The 21576-nt window shown below is 42.9% G+C and overlaps 1 protein-coding gene across 15 annotated transcripts in view; it reads right to left on the bottom strand.

Annotated features, from left to right (window-relative positions):
- The window catches only part of PLEKHG1 (pleckstrin homology and RhoGEF domain containing G1), a 223045-nt gene that overhangs the window by 95385 nt on the left and 106084 nt on the right, over positions 1 to 21576 (bottom strand). Inside the window, exon 1 of one of the 15 annotated variants that reach the window (XM_019951565.3) lies at positions 2327 to 2470. The exons of 11 other annotated variants lie outside the window; for them this stretch is intronic. The gene's annotated coding sequence lies outside the window, so the exon portion shown is untranslated. Of the gene's footprint in view, positions 1 to 26; positions 1585 to 2193; positions 2298 to 2326; positions 2471 to 21576 lie in introns of those variants that run through there. 3 more of the 15 variants (XM_073789728.1, XM_019951567.3, XM_019951561.3) reach the window with 3 other exon arrangements.

Below are 21576 nucleotides of genomic sequence, written 5' to 3'. Positions count from 1 at the left end.
ACCGGGAGACTCTGAACCATACCCACCTCGAAGAGCCTCTCCTGAACTCCCGACTCACAGAAACCTTGAGAGATTAGAAATGATGGTTGTTGTTCCAAACCACTAGGCTCTGAAGTGATTTGTAACGCAACGAGAGATAACCAGAACAACCTCTGTAATAACAGATCCGCCTTACCATGATGTGCCAGAGCTTTAACTCTGTCAAAATTATCCTGAAAAAACAAAACAAAACACACGCCCCTTCCGCCTCACACAGAGCCTCGCAGTTCATTCACATGTGTCATTACCTTTAGAACATTTTGTAGATGGGAAAAAAGATAGAGAGGTTAGGTAACATCATGCTCAAACCTGAACAGTGAATCAGAGACTATGGTTTCTGATTTCTAGTCCATTATTTCTTATACTTGGCTATAGATTCATACAAGAGGGCAGAAAAAGAGCTTAGAGATTAGGAAATGAAGCACTAAACATAAGCTACCTGTATTAAGTGCATGATACCAATGTGCCAATAGCGCGTGTGTGTGGGAAGGAATGAGTATGTGCCCACCTGTGTGTGCAGAAAGAGCTCAGAGGACCAGCCAGAAATCAAGTTATGACATAACAGTTTCTCCTTCAGGGGATTTGCATTTCTGCCCTGGCTCTGTACCATGGAGGTTTGTACTGCGATCTTTGAGTCTCTGGTTTCCTCACGCATAAGTGAGGCAGCTGGACTAGATGACTTTCCCGGGCCATCCAACGGTGGGGAGGCAGCTCCTACTCTGAAATCAACACCAAGTCACCGGCTACCACATCTGCATGGCCCATTCCTAGCTGGGATCACAGGACAAGCAGTAACCACAAAATAGCAATTTTCTTCTCTATTCTCCTAACGCCAGGTCTTAGATGATGAAATGTATATCACTGACTTTGCCAAAGGCTAAAAACCCTCTATTTTTAATTCAGATTAAATCATAATCTATGCTCCAGCTTCCTTCCTGTTCGTGTGGAAATTTCAGTCTCAAGGCAGTAACGAAACAATGATAGCTACATACACAGGCTCCATCTGCATGGAGCACGTTCAGTTCCAAAAACATCTCTGCGCATTTCAGAGGGAGGATTAGGCTAAACAACATTTCTTAAAGAAAAAGGAGGAGGAGGAAGAGGAGAAATCCAAATAACTAACACACACTAGTAATAGCACTCTGAGAAAGTAAACCATCCATAAAGTACACTAAACATTTTCTCAGAGAAAAAAAGAGGAGGAAGAGAATTCAGTGTCTAACAATAGAGATCTGAGCGAATAAATCCATCTAGAAAGTACAATATACAACTATCAAATGTCATGCCCTTTCAAATCCTTAAGTGTGTAGAAAATGGTCATAATTACAGCTGAGTAATATGGGTGGTTTACAAAACATAGGTGCAAGGTGATCCCAATTTTGAATTGAAAATACTACTTATTTATTATCCACATGAGAAAAAGATTGAGAGGATATAGAATAAAATACTGACACTGGTTTTACCAAATAGGAGAATGGATGATTTTTCTTTTGATATTTATCTGTAAATATCACTTTTCCTCAATAAGTGTATCACTTTGATAACCTGAAAAAGTTATTTAAAGAAATTAAAAATTACAACTTTGGCTGGTATCAAATATTTAAATATTTTAAATTAAAATAATTGATTTTGTGTTCAATATGATTAATGAAAAGGAATGCCAAATATATACATCTTCTCTAAAATATATTAGTAACGCTAAATTAAAATAATTTAAAAATAACCAAAAAAAGATTCTAATGTGCAACAGCATTGACTACAATCCATGCCCTTTTCTCTCCAATTATTCCAGCTAACAAAAGGATTTCTTACCAATAAACACTCAACATGGAAACTACATTTACTTAGTCAACTTTGGTTACCACCAGACTCAGGCTGAGTTTCATCACTACAGTTGCTAAGCATAAAATTTGCAAACATTGATTTTGTCCCCCCCCCCGCCCCCGCTTAACCTGCATGAACCTCATAAAGGAAGCACATGAAAGTACTCAGCAGTCGCTGCACGAACACTTAGGGTTTTAGTTTTCTCCCCAGCGTCACCAACATCAGCTCTCTAATTTCAACCTAACTTTAAGGGGAGAGCAAATCTAAACCAAAACAAGGCAAACACCCTTGAAGGCAGACTGCAGTTCAGATGGAGGAAAAAAAAATCACCTTCTAGGCTAATTCCATTGTTGGAGAACTCTTTTCAGTACCTCGCGTTCATAACAGAACAGTTGTAATATATGCAAGCAAGCTGCTGGCCCTGCGCAGTGTGGTGGAGAAAACCCCTGCGACAGTTTCTCACCAAGGCTTGATGGGCTCCGCTGCTCCAGGGGGAAGGACCGAGGGTGTGGGGCATGGGTTCCGCGGGCACATCCACATTTGCACCTACCTGGGCTCTACCCAGGCTGAGCCGCATTGTCTGCCTTCAGCTGATGCAGTGACCTCACTGGGAGCTCAGTCAGGTAAAACCAGAAGCCTTTACTAGTCTGTGCAGCTCCTTCCGTAGAAATATTGCATGAGTCAGCTTTTATCTCTCAAAACCCAACACACAAAGGCTTTACAAAAACCTGATTGGCAACTTTCTCCCTGCCTTTTTCCCCCTGGTGTGCAGACCACAGACTTCAGCATCACTAAGAGCCTTAAATGAAACATGACATCATTCAGCTGAGAAACAGGACAATAGACACCACTGTGGGTAACTTGAAAATGCACACTTCGCTGAGCAACACCCTGCGACTGCCATTCTTTTGTGAACATCAAATACAACCCACACTCGCCTATAGCTGCTTGGGCTCTACCTTCCTGGCTCTGGCCACGGTTCTCATTAAACTCCACAAAAGCGGCAAGGTCTCAGAGCTCTCATATTTTCAAGTTCGCTTCTCGAACTTTGTCTGTTTCAAAGGAAAGGGACACATCTTTTGCATAAGTTTTAAAGTGAAGTTTGGGGGTGGGGTGGAGAATAACACACAGTTGAAGGAAGTTTGAATCCTTAGTTTCCCTTAACGAGACAATTAATACAGTTTTAAGTACGTGAACTTACACAAGAATACATTTAAGCTTGAGTATTTTAAAAACAGTATTGAAAAAGCTATCTGAAGACAAATACCTAAAATGTAAACTTAAGGCATTTCTTAGGAAAACAGTTTAGTTCTGTGACTTTATATTCATAAATACTAAGTAGTGGGCTTCCCTGGTGGTGCAGTGTTTAAGAACCCACCTGACAGTGCAGGGGACATGGGTTCGAGCCCTGGTCCCAGAAGATCCCACATGCCGTGGAGCAACTAAGCCCGTGCACCACAACTACTGAGCCCGCGTGCCACAACTACTGAAGCCCACTTGCCTAGGGCCCGTGCTCCACAACGAGAGAAGCCACCGCAATGAGAAGCCCAAGCACCGCAACGAAGAGTAGTCCCCGCTCGCCACAACTAGAGAAAGCCGGCATACAGCAACGAAGACCCAATGCAGCCAAAAATAAATAATAAATTAATTAATTAATAAAAAAATACTAAGTAGTAAAGACAGAATGATCTTACTCCCCCACTTTCGTAGGAGTTTCGAATTATATTGGGTTTCCATTTCCCTAAGGCTACCTGTCCTTCTTAAAATGCTATATCTATTTTTATATCAAGATTGAAAAGGTTCTTATTTGAGAAAGATATTGAGTTCTTCAGATGAAGGTCTTCAGGAGTACAAAAATATTCTTGAAAACTGATACCACTGCACCATGGAGCTAAAACTCAAAGTATGGGGCTTCCCTGGTGGCGCAGTGGTTGAGAGTCCGTCTGCCGATGCAGGGGACGCGGGTTCGTGCCCCGGTCCGGGAGGATCCCACATGCCGCGGAGCGGCTGCGCCCGTGAGCCATGGCCGCTGAGCCTGAGTGTCCGGAGCCTGTGCTCCGCAGCGGGAGAGGCCACGACAGTGAGAGGCCCGCGTACCGCAAAACAAAACGAAACAAAAGTAAACCAGAAACTCAAAGTATGGATTATGCCCATGTATAGACACCTAAAAGTAAACTATTTCAGAGGATCAAAATCCTTTAAATAGAAGTTCCGTTTAAAGCATTCACTGGTGGTTATGGAAAATAACATTAGCCGATCATCTTTAATACAGCTATTTCTATCATGCCTATTAAGTGATTTTAAACTAACAACATAATAGGATAATTTGTTTTAATGCCTATTTCCTTTCAAATAAGGCTGAACAGATGCGGGGCAACATCAGTGGGCCATTATGGTGGAAATGTATCAATCAGTTCAGAAGACAACTTGTTTCTCCCCCACAAAACTCACCAGTTTGATGGAAATCACTAAGTCACAGATGCTGAAAAGGTAGTTTGAGAGGAAGGGCCCTCCCTGGGCTGTGGGGACTCTCTTAGTCCTCTATTCTGTCCTCCGTAGTGATCTCTCTTGCCCTCCGAAATGACGCCCCCAGACCCGTGTCCAAGTCCCCCATTTCTGCTGAACTAAGAGTCAGGTCAAATCTTACGAGCCCCATCTAATCTTCCACAACCACTCCAGCCCACTGCTCTTTCCATTTGTTAAACGACTGTTTATTGCACTTAGAGTAAGTGTCACGTGGTCTTATATTTATTTTCTAATCGTCTCTCTCCTACCCTGGATTATTAGCTTGCGGAGCAGGGACCCTTCCGATGCTGTAGGTTTGATATTCATGTGGAAGACACACAGATCTAAACTCTGTGATGGGCTGGTATCTACAGAGGCCCTTGGCTTCTTTATTTTGGCCACGTCACGCAGCATGTGCGGATCTCTGTCCTCCGACCAGGAATCAAACCCGCGCCCCTTGCAGTGGAAGCGTTGAGTCTTAACCACTGGACCGCCAGGGAATTCCCTCTTGGCTTCTTATTGACTCATTTGCTTCCCGTGCATATCGGCAGATGACAAGTTAACTCCTTTATCTTCCAATAAAATTTTATTGTACTTGGATTTTGTGTGTGTGTGTGGCCAAGAAACGTATTTTTAAAAAGCCATTTCTGAGAGATGCTGTGTACGTTACAACGATTTAAAGTATACAGGAGGATGTGTGTAGGCTATTTGCAAATACTACGCTGTTTTATAGAAGAGACGAGCATCAGGTAGATTTTGTTGCTGAATGAATTAACAGATGAGTAGTGCATAGGGCCTAGGAGGGATGATACAGACACAGAAGAGCAGAGAGGAAAGGAAAGGGAGGAGGAAGTTACATTTCTTGAGCAACTTTCAAGGTTCTTTCCCACCAGAGAGCAGGGGAGCGCCTCAGTGTCTCCTTCAGGCCTCTCATCGCCCCACCTCAGCTCTGATGGCTTTGCTCTCCAGGCCCTCCCATCTCACCCCACACATGGGTTACCCTGGGCGATCAGCAGGTCTTGCAGGTGCCCTGCCGTCTTGCTACTGGACTTTCGTGCATGCGGCAAAATCCGTCCCAAGACATGTGAAAGGAACAAATACTAGTGCCGCTCCTGGCTGCATATTTTATTTGCCAATATTAACGGGAGGTGAAAAGATTGTTTTTGCTCAGCAAAATCTCTTTTTCAATGATAGTGAGATTGGCCACAGATAAATGCACATGTATGCCTTGTTGGGTGGAAAAGACACTCTCACTGGAACGCAGCTCTTGTTAATTCCCTCACGACACTGGTTACAGGAAGCACAGGAGCTATTCACAGTATCCTCGCCAGGAGTGGGAGACCCAGGGGTGAAAGAGCAGCACCCACAGGACATGCCTGCAGCCAGCAGGACACAAACCAGCCGTCGAGTCAACTGCAGGCCAGTCGTGTGGCCTAACTGGAGGGAGACCAGGAAGCCCTGCCATTGACAAAATCCCTTCCCGGGAATCTGCCACAGGGCCTGCAAGTCCACTGTGAGAAACCAGTTCTTTTTGGTTTAAGGTAAAAGTCGTCAGTTAAAACGCTAATATCCCCTGGGAAGGGTTATGGAGTCACTGCCACAGTGGTGTCGTCCGCCTGAGCCTCCTTCTGAGGGTCCACAGGGGTGCTTAGGAAGGAGGTGGGAATGGGGTTGTGTGGCAGGGCTGTGAGGTTGCGGAGAGAAGCACAGACAACACGCAGCTCTGGGGGCTTAGCACGGTCTGACCTAACAGACAGACTTGGCTGACTCTGCAGCTAGGCAACAGCTCCAAGCAGCTGGGCAACGAAGGATGAAAGAATGGCCCGGGGAAAGGAAGGAGGGCAAAGGCATGCATACATTTTTCAGACTCAAGGAAAGATTTTGCTTTCTACCATCCAGGTAAGGCAGATTTAGACAATCATCTTACATTTTCAGATGCAAAGGTGCTAGAAGTTATAAGGGTATTTCAAGTCACAACTAATATTTTATATACGGAGCATAACAATTTAAAGGCCGGAGCGGCGGGGTCGGGGGAGGGACCTGTTTATTTTGTGGTTTAGGACATTGCCGCTGTGACACATTTCCCAATACAAATGGTAAAACCAACTGTTTTCTAATGCATGGGCCACTGACAAAACACTTTTTTTTTTTGTCTGTTAAGAACATTTTTCTTTGAAAGAAAAGAGCATGAGATTATATTTTCTAAGCGCATGCCACAGAATAAAAGTAAACGTTAAAGTGAGTTGCATGCCAGGAGGTGTCACACATCCCACTGTCCCATTGATGTCCCTTAGGAGGACACGGTGACCTTCCTCCTGAAAGTGAGATATCATGTACTAACACCCATCTGCACTGCAGTCTTTGTTTATTAAAAATCTCTATACACTATTCCAGACTTGTACCCAGAAAATGTCACCAGCTATAAACTGCCTTGCTATTGTTATATAAACCAAACCATATACTTTGCTAAACAAACAAAAGAGCTAATCTGTTTTTTTCTTTCTCAAAGACTATTTTCAAAGTGAAATAATTTTAATGATAAGTGACTTTGTCTTCACAAATTTAAGGAGTGTTTACTCTCAGCAAAAGACATAGGTTTAAGGCAGACACAAGCCCTCAAGTCTAGAAGATAGTAAATGAAAGGAGTATTATTTTTTGTTAGTCCTGGAGTATTGAATCTAACAGAGGAAACCAAACAGTAAATAATCAATAGTTACCAGTATACAAATTATCCAACTGAAAATTTAATTCCTCACATCCCCCATTGCATGAAAATGTCAGTATTGAGGCATCATGGTGAGAACTTTAGAAAACAAACCCACAAATTCACAACACTTTTTCACGGCTCACCCTTACCTTGCCATTCAAGTCACGATTTAACCTCTCCATCATATACCACTCTGCCATGAAAACCACTGAGACGGGCTGGAAGGGCACACATCCTGGGGACTCTGAAATTGTGCTGTTTCAGGAGGTCCTCCGTGGGCTCACTCTCTCTCTGTGATAGTCGTTAGCTCTGTTTTTCATGATGTTTTTTTATTAGGATATTTTGGTCTTCACAGTCCAGAGTCAATGAAATCAAGTCTTAGTTATTTCTGAACTGAACAATTTTTAGACAGCAAGCAAGCAATATGTTACAAATAGTCTTTTGCTTTCAATACTAGATCAGTCCCATCTTTAAGGACACCACGGGAGGACTCGCTGGCTGAAAGCACAATGAGCTAATTATCCCTCTAAGATGCAGTCTGTTTCCAGACACATTTTTCTCCAGGAGATAACACACATCTAATCCATTCATAACTAAAGGCATTCAACACAATCTATACTTTGGAAAACACTCTTTAAAAAAATGTACTTGAACTTGTAGAAGGGGCTTGGAGACTCTTGTGAAATCCTGCAGCAGTATTTTCCAAAATAATCATTAAAACAAGAATCTATTATAGTTTCAGGGTGACAACCATGGAGGTTCATAACCCTTATGCCAGCTTGCAAAACCATTTCACATCCTGGCAGGGGAGAGAGACAGCCCCCTTGGCCAGCCTTTTCCCCACAGCTCCGAGAGGATGGAGTGATGGGGTGGGCTCAGCTCGACCTCTCCAGCCGCATCCCCATCCTGTAGATTCCGAGATGGTGGGTTCAGAGAGACCGTTATCAAAAGTAGCGGTGGTGAGGATGTAAGCTTGCGGAGGAAACATAGACAAGCCACCAGAGTGGTTATGAATCAGTCCCTGAACTTGTTCTGAATCTTCCCTCCAGCAACTGCCATCCTTTAGAATCACCACCATCAGTCTTCTTTCCCCAACCTCAAGGCTACCTTCAATGTCACCAGTGGCTGACAGCTGAACCTCCAGGTGTGCGACCTGAGAGCAAATGGATTCATCCCGGGGGGAGGCTACCTAATTTCTAGAACTGAAGTGGGGTGGTCGGAGCTTCTATTCGTTTGGTCTCCTTAAACTATTCGCAAGGACAACCCCATTCAGGCAGAAATCTGTAAAAGGTCAAATACAGACCCCACTCCAGGAAAGCAGAACTTATTCCTCTCTAAAGGACGTAGTACTTTCTAGGTTTTTTTTTCTTTTTTTAAACCAGAGAAGGCAATGAGGTTGCCGCCTTTGTTACGGTATTACAACGGTCTTAAATACCCGTCTGTTGCCATGTGTCCTGGTCTTTGCCCTTGGCACACACAGCAACGACCTGCTGACCTTCTCCCTCCACACCTTCTCTCTACTTTAACTAAGAGCAACCACCCCTAACTCAGCCTTGCTAACCGGGTGCCTAGTTCACAGGCTCCGTGCTGGGCTCAGTGAAGACAGTTGCGTGCCAGGAGGTGTCACACATCCCACTGTCCCACTGATGTCCCTGAGGAGGACACGGTGACCTTCTGGAAGCTCCTGTCCAGCGGGACTGCACAAGCATCAGATACATAATGACAAGCGTGACGGGTGTGACGAAGCAACAGCTCAGATGTAACAAGAACTGTATCCGTAAACATTCGCTCTGTTTTCCTAAACTGTCTCTCCCCGTTTTCAAACTGCCCTTCAAGTAATACGGAAAGTGGATAGCAACTTCACACTGACAGTAACATCAAGCTGATTGAAGTTGCCTGCACTTATATTTCCTTTTCAGTCTTAGAGATCGAGCGCTGTTGGACTCACCTTTCATCTTAGGTTTAATTACTTGGTATCCAAGCTGAGAGCCAAACTTGCTGAGAGTTTTTGTGCGTCTAAACACTTGCCTAATTCCCAGTTCCCACAGAGGTACATGAAGTAACTTGTTTATGTTCACAGAACAAAGGAAAGGAAATAGGGCTGTCTGTTAGCCTACAGGGTTAATCTTAATTAGGCCAAGAAACGAGTGGCACCAAGTTTATTTTGGTTTGTTCTGAATAAAAAAATTCCAAGTTCTTTATAAGTAGATGAAAGAAAAAAAGAGAGAAAGAAGGAGAAAAAGCCCAAACATTTATACGAGCTGCAGGAACGGTGGGATGATGGGGGAGTTCCTTCACTACCACTATGATCTAGTTTCTGCCTTTTCTTTAAGGAACATGTATTATTTGTGCAATTAAAGTAGAAGAAATAAAATAAATAAAATTTAAAAATAAAATTAAAAATTTATGTGAAGGCGATTCCCCATGTGCGGACCCTTCCCCACCCCGTCTTTCTCCACACGCCCTGCTCCCTGCTGGCCGGCTTCCAGTTGGGTTTGGCTAACGGGAGACACCAGTGTTATGAGGCAGCAGGAGAAGGAAATAGGGGTTTACCTGCCTGCCCCCTGGCTGATGAGGAGTGTGGGGTTCAGCAGTGGCTGCATCCGAGGCAGCCCGGCCTCCATGGTCCCAGCTCTCCCTGGGCTCTCCTAACTCCACGGTGTCCCCTTGGCCATCCAGGGTCCCTGCGGTTGTCCCCAGGAATGGTGGTTAAGGCTTCCCGCCATTGCTGCAGTCTCTGGGTGCCACACATTCCTCGCTAGCTCCCACGGCCTCACCACCTTCAGTGAAGTAGCCCCTTCGTTAAACCCTCCATTTGAACCAGCCGAGCAAATCCAGTTTCTTGCCTGGTCCCTGGCTGATACAATCTCATAGCGACTTCAGACTCTCTGGTCTGAAAAGCAGACAACAGTTTGACTTCACAGGATTAGGCCTCAGGTTTGACCACAGCTTTTCACTGGGTGGTATGCTGCCCCATTTTTAGCCCTTTTTTATTTAACTGGCTGCTTCATTCAGCTCAATGAAATAAACAATTAGAACTTATTCTATGCCAGAAACATATTTTGAATTTGATATCTACTGATATATTTGTTAACTCAACAAATATTTATTGAACAGCTAGTACGTGCCAGGCACTATATAAGCACTAAAGATAAAGCAGTGAAGAAAATGGGTGACAGCCCCTACCTTTCTGGAGTTTACTTGTGGGTGGAGGATAGCTGGATTAAATTCCCACAATAACAGTATTTCAATATTGGAAAGATACTTTGAGGTTTTCTAATCTAACTTCCTATCTGGTGTTTGAATAATCACTTACAATAGCTCGCCAAGTACGGCCAGTCTCTGCTAGGAGACTGTTAGTTACCAGACATTTGATCCCTGCCCACACTTTGGGCAAGCTAATCTTTATTAGATTTAAAGTAATCTAATCTTTAAAGTCTTTTCTCACATTGAGCTGAAGTTCTTCAAGGACCACTACAGGAAGACACATTTCAGATCACACCTCACCTCCATTTTGAAGTTCATTAATTATCTGAGATGCTACCAGGTCTCCCATTCATACTTGCCTCTTCATTCAAGTATCTACTGAGTCACCACCCTAAGTGATTCTGGAGGCAGGGTTCAAGGGGGTGGTAGGGGGAGTCGCCCCTAGTGCTGTGGGGAGCATGGGATCGTGCTGAAAAAAGGCACCACCCCCGGACTGCATTCTTCAGGCGTCTCAAGATCTTGCTTTTCTGCAGCTTCTACCAAAATGTTTTCAGAATCTCCACAATCCTCATGCCTACTTACCCCTGTAAAAAATACTGAAAAGATACCACTCTGGGGAATGTCCTCTGGGAAAGAGATGTTCTCCCGCTACTCCTACGTTAGATTTTTAGATTCAGCAACAACAGTCTGTCCTCAGAGGGCACAGAGTGTGGCCAGGGACACAGACACTGAGCGATCACACGAACAACTGATTAATTCTACGTGAGATGCGGACTTTGCAGAGAAGGCACGGGGGGCTGTGAAAACATGTCCGGGGGACCAGGGCAGGTTTGGGGTGGTCAGGGAAGGTTCCCTGTGGGAAGGGTGTGTGAACTGACATCTGAAGGCTGAGAAGAAGTTAGCTGGGGGAAGCCAGGCAGACAGAAGAGACCACCCAGATCATTTTACTTCCCGAAAGCGCAGATGGCTGGTGTACTTGGCGTTTCGCCCATGGTGATCATTCAACCTAGATTTTTCTCTGGACAATCTTGTTTGCCAATATAATATTGCATACCACAATTAATAACTACGTTTACTGTAACTCTGCCCCCTTATTAAAGAATCTTCTAGTTTCCTTCTCTACTCTGGGTGACCCATCTTCTAATCTGCACACATCAGCCTCTCTCATTTGGCCTTTTCTTTCTCCCCCTCCAGACACGGGGCAGAGCTGCTTGGGCAGTAACCGTGACTGTTCTTGTGCAACCACTTGGACAGGGCGGCTTATACGGTGTGGTTACAGTAAATCACAACATAAACTTCCCTGCCCAGCGTTTTCATCTAGGTGTAATCAGATGAAAAGGAACATCAAAGGAGCCTGAAGAGGAGAAGCCTGGAGGAGGGGCCGTTCCACTCAGCTGGTGGTGCCACTACTAGGGGACTTAGGGACTGACTGTGCACACGTGAGCCTTGAGTACTTCCCAGGACCACTTAGTCACCTGTCTCAGGACACCCAAAGCTAGGGACAAATTCCTGGTGCCAGTGTGGCTCCAAACATGACACCTGCTTAGGAGTCTATGCAAATCAGGACATGACAAAAGGTAAACCCCGATGAACAAAGCTGCTCTGAGAACACTGGGGCATTAGATTTTTCACAAGGATGGTTGGTTATCATCCTAGTGATGTCATAGTAAAAACCACCCCCAAAGCTGAACTTATTCTGTTCAATCCAAATCATCATTCAGCGCTTGTAACATGATGCAGGGAGAGGACATAGACCTGGAGCTGGGATGTGTGGAATCACAGTTCCCCTAGACAGTTGGGTCACCTTCGGCAAGTCACTCACCTCTCTGGCTTCCAGATTCCTTCTAGATTAGTAAAGTGAAAACTCTGGAGCCTACAGCATTCAAGAATGCTTTTGCAAACAATTATATAGAGAATGAATAAACAACAAGGTCCTACTGTATAGCACAGGGAACTAAATTCAATACCCTGTAATAAATCATAATGGAAAAGAATAGGAAAAAGAATATATATATATGTATAACTGAATCACTTCGCTGTACAGCAGAAATTAACACAACATTGTAAATCAACTATACTTCAATATAATAAATTAAAATAAAAAAGATCGCTTTCCAAATCTTCGAATCTAAGATTCCATGGTTTGGGGTGATGTGTCGACACAATGACCCACTTCTTAACTACACAGTCTCTCTCGAGGCTCTCATATAACTCAAGGATCTTAAATGTGGTCCCCACTATTATAGTCAGAAAACCATGAATTGATACAAAAACCAGGAGCATATGGCCTTTGTATAGGGAAGCTGCTTTAAATTATCTATAATTCCTCATGTGGCAGAAGTTGTGATAAGACACCTTAACCCATCTGACAATGTCTGAAATTGGAATTCAACTCTATTTCCAGGTGTACATCTCAGATTCTGTGTGGGGAGCCAAGGTTGGGGCTGGAGGTGAGAGATCTGATGATAATGAAAGACTTGGTGGTCCCGGGAGAGACTGGGGAAGGAAGTCAGGCCTGATAAATAGAACTCCTGGGGATGCCTGGTGCGACCTGAAGACTCGCCCAGAAGTTGTGATCTGAGGCTGTGCAGGCAGAGTGTGACTTGAAGACTTGTTATTTGTCAACACTGGGTTTAAATTTTTTGAATTGATAAACCAAAGTTTAAAAGTCAGGCCATTTCAAAAATAGCAATGCAAAAAAAATAAAAAGTAAAAATCAGGATATCTCACATATAAATCCAGATTTTTCTGCTTGGGGAGGAGGTGCCAAAAAAGAACCAATAAGCACCCGTCACCACTGCCCTTATATTCCCACTCAGCAGCAATGGGTGGGGCTAAGCTTGTTCCCTTCACCTTTGCCGTGCACTTTCTAGTTTGCTGCAGGCCTCACCACTCCCTTTATTCATTTATTAACATCTTTATTGGAGTATAACTGCTTTACAATGGTGTGTTAGTTTCTGCTGTATCACAAAGTGAATCAGTTATACATATACATATGTCCCCATATCTCCTCGCTCTTGCGTCTCCCTCCCACCCTCCCTATCCCACCCCTCTAGGTGGTCACAAAGCACCGAGCTGATCTCCCTTGTGCTCTGCAGCTGCTTCCCACTAGCTATCTATTTTACATTTGGTAGCACCACTCCCCTTAGTATCACACCCACCTGCATTCACTCTTTTATAGAACCTGCCTGGCTCTGGAGCCTGGAAGTATTTAACTCTGTGTCACACTCATGGACCTTTGGACACTACACTGTGTACTAGGTTAGTAGTTCTAGAACGACCAGATTACTAGAAAATGATGCTGTAAGAAAAATTTATTTCTCTTCAATTTGTAAGTCATATAAAAGTGAAACATGAAGGATTAAAAATATCACTTGTTGTTTGTTACTTTATACAAGATCAGGCAAAAAAATGTACCATAAGACCAAAACCATCTTGGAAAGAATCAGTGAAGGGAGTAAGGGAAAAATGTTTATAGAAGCGGGGTGGGGAGAATGTTAATGGCAGGTCAGGAAATTGGAACTTTTTTTTTTTTTAAAGATAACTGAGTTAAATTTGTTTTATTTTATTTTTTGGCCATGGCGAGGCTTGCAGGATCTCAGTTTCCTGACCAGGGATCAAGCCCCTGCCCCTGCAGTGGAAGCACCGAGTCCTAACCACTGGACAGCCAGGGAAGTCCCTGGAACTGTCTTTACCATTTAACCTCATTAGCTTTTATTTTCGTTTGCCACTCTTACTATTAATTAAAGTCTGTATTCTACTAGTGCTTTCACAAACCTTGAACATATCAATAAATGTTAGAATTTGTGCAGGGTCTCTATGGAGGAATTAAGGTGGACGAAGCAGTCAAGTTGGTAATTCTGCCAAAACAAACACCCAGGTAACTCGGCGTCATAGTTTTTGACATTTAAAAATACTGGGACAGTAAGGCCAAAACCACAGCCCTGGAAGAATGACACACTGAGTTGTCCAGCAACACTTGAGGGTCCCTTACAAGGACTGAAGTCAGGATTCGTTTTTGATACCCTTCTGAAAGACAAGCCAAGATCAACTATAAATGTTAAACTTCACATATCATATCCTAATCTCATAGAACACTGGTTTTGTTGTACCTTTTAAAAAATAATAGGACAGAAGTTAAGACTTACAACTGGAGATCCTAGTCCCATCAAAATAAACAAGGACTATAAAATTGGGTTTATGGGCAAGAAAAAAAAAAAAAGGAATAAGCAGTCCCCTCACTGGGAAGAGCATTTATTCATTTTGACACTGAGCGTTTAAGAAGATATCTAGAGGCATTAGTTAATCATCAGCATTTTTCCTAGAAAGGGGAAAAAAAGCCATCCTGTACCCCAGCCCAGTGTTTATTTCTTTCTGAACCCTGGAGATAAAAGTTTTAATACACAGAGCCCTCAACAAGGATTTGTGAATGTACCCAAGTCCTTTTGAAGAAGAAACATCTCTGATATGTGATCTCTTTCCTCTGGAGCGTGAGGAGGAAAGAATGGGTGAGGGGGATAGAAAAACAAAACCAACTACTTTCCCCTAATCCTGATGTGGTAGAAAAGCAGAAAGCTAAAAGCTTCCCTGAGGGAAAAAGCTCCTCCAGACTGAGATGGATCAAGCAAGTCTAACAAACTTCAGGCTACTTAGTTTGCTGACGTTTCTGCTCACAATTTTGAAGTGTGTTTACGAGGCCACATGTTTTCAGCATAGGTGAGTCTAGACATTCAGGGTGAGGGCCAGAGCAGAGCAAGGCCTAGGAAACCCTGACTCAGGCCACAAGAGGACAGGCTGGTACCCATGTCTTTCTTCTGGGATGCTTTTCTGGAAACCCCATGATGAGAAAGTGCTAGAGAGCAGGGTATTCTTTTCTTAATAAATCCCATTCCATGATATTACTAAAAAAAAAAAAAAAAAGGTCCTCTGGAAATGCCGCTGGCCAACAGGCACATGAAAAGATGCTCCACATCGCTAATCATCAGGGAAATGCAAATTAGAACCACAATGAGGTATCACCTCACACCTGTCAGAATGACTGTCATTAAAAAGAACACAAATAACAAGTGTTGGCGAGAATGTGGAGAAAAGGCGACCCTTGGGCACTGTTGGTGGGAATATAAATTGGTGCAGCCGCTGTGGAAAACAGTACAGAGGTTTCTCAGAAACTCAAAATAGAACTACCAATTTGACATAGCAATTCCACTCCTGGGTATATATCTAAAAAAAAAACCCACTAATTCAAAAAGTTACATGCATCTCAATGGTCATAGCAGCATTAGTTACAATTGCCAAGCTATTGAAGCAACCTAAGTGTCCATCAACAGATGAATGGATAAAGAATATGTGGTGAATATGTATACAATGGAGTACTACTCAACCATGAAAAAGAATGAAATTTTGCCATTTGCAGCAACATGGATGGACTTGGAGGGTATTATGCTAAGTGAAATAAGTCAGACAAAGACAAAAACTGTATAATATCACTTATATGTAGAATCTAAAAAATACAACAAACTAGTGAATATAACAAAAAAGAAGCGGACTCACAGATATAGAGAACAAACTAGTGGTTACCAGTGGGGAGAGGGAAGGGGGAGGGGCCATATAAGGTTATTTTTATATATATATGTATATATATAGTAGGGGATTAAGAGGTACAAAAAGTAATGTATAAAATAAGCTGCAAGGATATATTGTACAACACAGGAAATATAGCCAATATTTTATAATAACTATAAATGAAGTATAAGCTTTAAAAAATTAGAAATCACTATATGGTACACCTATAACATATAATATTGTACATCAACTATACTCCAATTAAAAAAATGGGGAAAATATTTCCTCTACTTAATCTATTTGTAAATTTTAATACATCCGTTGTTATAATGGTGTTGTAAACCAAATGTTTGATGAATGAAACTGGTGATCGTTACACACACTCTAAACCAGCATTTTTCCAGGTGTGGTTCAACATCCCCTAAGGCACTGTTATGGACTGACTTGTGCGCTCCCCCCAAATTCATATGGTGAAGTCTTAACCCCCAATGTGACTATAATTGGAGACAGAGCCTTTAAGGAGGTAATTGAGGTTAAATGAGGTCATAAGGTTGGGGCCCTAATCTGATAGGACTGGAGTCCTTATAAGAAGAAAAGGCTAGAACCCTCATACACTGTTGGTGGAAATGTAAATTGGTAAGCCACTATGGAAAACAGTATAGAGATCCCTCAAAAAATTAAGAACAGAACTAACATATGACTCCACTTCTAGTTATTTATCTGAAGAACATGAAAATACTAATTTGCAAAGATGTATGCACCCCTCACCCTTGTGTTTATAGCAGCCAAGATACGGAAACAACCTAAGTGTCCACCGATGAATGAATGGATAAAGAAGATGTGATACACACACACACACACACACACACACACACTAGAATATTACTCAGCCATAAATAAGAATGAAATTCTGCCATTTGTGACAACTTGGATGGACCTTGAAGGTATTATGCTAAGTGAAATAAGTCAGAAGGAGAAAGACAAATACCACATAATTTCACTCATATGTAGAATATAAAAAAAACAAAACAAACAAACAAACCGAATAAAGCAAAAACAAACTCATAAATACAGAGCTGAGATTAGTGGTTACCAGAGAGGAAGGGGGTTGGGGGATAAGTAAAAGGAGTGAAGGGGGTCAATTGTATGGTGACTGATGGTAACTAGACTGTGGAGGTGGTCATTTTGTAGTGCAGACAGATGTTGAATTATAGTGCTGTACACTGGAAACTCACATAATAAAAAAGAAGAAAAAACCAACAGAGATCTCTTTCTCTCTCCACTCTGCACAGAGCGAAGGCCATGTGAGGACACAGTGAGAAGGCAGCCATCTGCAAGCCAGGACAAGAGGCCTCACCAGAAACTCCCCTGCTGGCACCCTGATCTTAGACTTCCAGCCACCAGAAATGTGAGAAGACAAATATTTGTTATTTAAGCCCCCCTAGTCTATGGTATCTTGTTACGGCAGCCTGAGCTGGTTAATACAATCACCATCAGCTTGTATTTTCAACAAGCAACGAGATTGCTGGACCCTGCCCAAGAACACTAGATCGAAATCTTTACAGATGGGAACCCAGAATGAGCATTGGTAACTACACTCCCTGGGTGATTTTTGTGCATTATAAAGGTGGGAACCATTGTTCCAGGGGAGCTCAAGGCCGTGCTAACCCCTCCCTCAGCCTCCCCTACTCTATCACCCCAAAGAAGAAAAACTTTATGGGATCAATGATAAAATAGCGACCTCAAACACTTAAAATTAGTCTCCCCCAAAAAGGAATAGAATACTATACCTAGAACTAGTCAGAAATCAGGTTGGAGTCCAGGGTGAGGTGCTTTGTAGGAAAAGCCACTTCAGTCTCTACATTTGGGCTTGTTCTGAAAGGATAAGAGGGCCCCTTGAGATCCACATGAGATCTGACCAATTTTGTTGTAAGGAGACCAGATGAAGATTTGGGTCTGACGCCAATGATAAAATTAAGAGTGCATTTGTGGGGTGGTAGATATTCCCCAACCCTCAGGCACCGGTGTGGAGATGGCTGGGTTGGCACCAGTAGGTCTGCACTTGGGATCCTGGTCATCTCCTCCCTCATTTCAAAGAATCAACCTAGACTGAGTTTCAACATCCTAACAGGTAAAAAATGGAGTTGGACCATTAACCACTGAGGATACTTTAAACTTCAAGGGCCAACAGAAAATAAATATTTGCTATCGTTAAACTCTTTTCTAAACTCCTCATGAAAATCACCAGAGTGAAGATTCTACTAAGTCAGCCAAATTAAAAAGAAACTTGAAAGTAATTTAGTTAAATTATTAGGGACAATAATAGTATATAAGCAAATTCAAAGGCACCAGGTATGTTCAACTATGTAAAGATGCTACACAAAATCCTACAAGTGTTCAAAAATCAAGGTACTAAACAATAACCAAGGGCTATTTCAAAAACAGCATATTCTCTGGAGGGTGAGACCAGGGCACTAGGTTTTTTCTCTTAAAGTGATTCTTATGTACTCCCAGGGCGTAATACCACAGCTGTGCCCCAAGAATGTTGCCATGCCTCCAAATTAAGGTTAAAAAAAAAAGCAAAACATTTCTTGACTTTTTTTCTACACCAAGAAGTACTCTTCAAGTAGAATAGAGCTTTTCTAAGGGACAGAATAGAATTATATTTTAAGTATTAACTGAGTCAAAGTCTAAAAACCCTCAGTAGAGAATCTGTGTATCCCAACTTGCTTTCACTTTGAATAAAATCATGGAAAAGAGATGGGAAGGTGAGACGCAATAAAGAATAGTACGGTTTTCTCTTCTGTGAGGCAGAAAACCCAGGTATGGCTTCCCCTCCTCGGCAGCTTGGTACCTTTCCAAGGATGCTGGCCATTGTCTCACCCGAAGGCCCACACAGGGAGAAGGAGAATGATGATCAAAATACAGGCTTAGGTGAGGACCTCTGATTTTTGTAGGTGCAAATAAAAGAAGCGCTTTTGACGGTGAGAGGTTCCCAGTGCCCTTCAGAAGGAGCTCTACATACTAGAGTTCTTGACAGCTCCTGCATCGTCCAGTTGTGCTTATGAAGTAGCAAAAGATGTCCATGTCTCATTTGTTGAAAACTTAGTTTTATGTTTTAAAAGTATAACAAATAGTTAAGTTAGTGATGCCAAGGGGTGAAGTATGGATTGAGATAAACCTACTCTCAAATCTTGGATCTATAACTTACTATGTGATCAAGAACTTTAATTTCAATCAACCTCAGTCTCTTTAAAGTCAGGACCATCTTATTTCGCAGGGTTACCATTCGATTGAATTGATGTGAGTGACCCTTATAAAACATCCATCATGGTGTGTGCCACCTAACAGACACCCAATCATATTAGTTTCCTTCCTGTTATGGATAGACAATAATCAAATGGTTAAAAAGAACCCAAAATACAGATAAGTCTGAACTCATTTTATTAATTTTTTTCTAGTTATAACATGGAAGCAATCACAGGTCTTACATGCAGCCTCATTGCCAGAGTTGTAATGACAACCAATGCCTTCTTAAAGAATGATCGCTTATTCTTTAAAAATTCAGTTTTCATGCCATCCTTAGACATACCCCAGTGTGGAGCCTTCCTATGAATACAAATTTTCAACATGTATAATTTATTATCTTATTTCTTCAGCAAGTGCTAAAGACTATTTTTAATATATAGCCCCTGTGTAGGAAATAAAGTTGTATAACTACAATTCCCATCCCCAAAGTTCCAGAATTCTTTAGGTGGAGAGTCACAGGTCTGCTAATACCTGAGGTATGAGTTACTTCCTTTGTGTCAGGTGCCGTTCTGTGTGTTTTAGATCAATTGCTCACAACCTCCTTAGGACATGGGTGTTATCACCTCAATTTTATGGAGGAAGAGAACAATGAACAGGGTAATTCAGTAGGTTGCTTGGGTGTACAGTGCTACCAAGTGGGGGCACCAGGATCTGAACCCAGGCAGTCAGATTTCAGAGCCTGTCCCCTCGTGCACTATACAATACTTCCAGATGTGTAGATCTACATCACGGATTTATAGAATTAGAGAGCTTGGGACGTGTGCCCTGGAGTTCAGAGAGGGGGCCTTAGGAATAGCTTACTACATAGAAGTCTTCCATTTTATAGAAGAAGAAACTGAAGCCTGGAAAGGGGATCACCCAGGGTAAATTCGCCGAGTGGTTCCCAAGCTTGCGCTGGCCTCAGAATCACCTGGAAGCCCAGTGAAACACAGATCGCTGGTTCCACCGCCAGAATGTCTGATTCTGTGGGTCTGGGGTAGGGCCTGAGAATTTCTAACAAGTCCCCAGATGGTGTTGATGCTGCTGGTCTTGGGAACATGTTTTTTTGTGGTTTTTTTGTTTGTTTGTTTGTTTTTTGTGGTACGCGAGCCTCTCACTGCTGTGGCCTCTCCCGTTGCGGAGCACAGGCTCCGGACGCGCAGGCTCAGCGGCCATGGCTCACGGGCGCAGCCGCTCCGCGGCATGTGGGATCTTCCCGGACCGGGGCACGAACCCGCGTCCCCTACACCGGCAGGCGGACTCTCAACCACTGCGCCACCAGGGAAGCCCGGGAACATGTTTTCAGAATCAATGATCTACACCAGAAACGAACACAACATTGTAAATCAACTATACTTCAATATAAAACTTTAAAAAAGGGACTTCCCTGGCAGTCCAGTGGTTAAGACTCCGCGATCCCAATGCAGGGGGCCCGGGTTCAGTCCCTGGCTGGGGAACTAAGATCCTGCATGCCGCGCAGCATGGTCAAAAGAAAAAAAAAAAAAAAAAAAGAATCAATGACCTAGTTAGTGACTGAGCCAGGATGAGGCCTCTGTTCTCCTCACTTCGCATCGTCCCGATAAATGGTGGATACCAGCTGCCCTAGAGAGAGGCTGGTCAGCTTGCTCGAGCAGCCCCAAGCACAGGTAGCGAACGCTGTCCTCCTCCTAATGTAGCTGAGACATCTGAAAGTTTCTTGCTGGCAGGCACGTTATACCGTGATTCACTATGATACTGGAACTCGCTTCTGACCCTCTCCACCTACCCCTGCACGTCACCAATCTGAAACAATACAAAGCTGCTTACTGCCGATAGTAAATATTATTCTCACCCTGAGCTATTTACCAAAACATGTGATCTGAAATTTGGCTCTTTCAATCCTAAACATAGCAGGAGTTAGCAACAAGCAGGGGTCATGGATAATTGCCAGTATTTATTCTCAGAAGGGGATGATGAGACAATTTCAAAGTTTTCTTTTGTTTGCATTAAAAATCAAAAGGAAATTTTTGTGTTTATTTGTTTAGCTGAGAGGATCCATTGCCTTTCGTTAAGATTCCTAGCAGAGTGAACTCTTCAGAAAGTAGGGACATTATTTAATGATCATTTAAACTTGCCATATTTAAAATTGCTTCATTTTCGTGCCATCCTGGGGTGTTCTTCTGAGGCTTAAGTGATTTAAGGAGTATAAGGCATGACGGAGCCTGGCACATACTAGGGGCTCAAAGAATGTCAGCTAGCTCTCAACATTATCGCTCCCGGTATTTAAGAGAGCCCAGGGACGGGTCCATTTGCTTGGGCAAGTTGGTAGGGCCAAAGGGCATGACCTGAGTAAGGAGACAGACCTCATCACCAAAAGTCTCTCTTCCCCATTAGCAAAGTGATTTAGAGACCATGGACCTCAAGAAGCATTTATGGAACATCCACCTACATTTACAAGGCAATTA

This window comes from Tursiops truncatus, chromosome 12, assembly GCF_011762595.2.
Source record: "Tursiops truncatus isolate mTurTru1 chromosome 12, mTurTru1.mat.Y, whole genome shotgun sequence".
Lineage (NCBI taxonomy): Eukaryota > Metazoa > Chordata > Mammalia > Artiodactyla > Delphinidae > Tursiops > Tursiops truncatus.
This window is presented reverse-complemented; position numbering and strand designations above follow the sequence as displayed.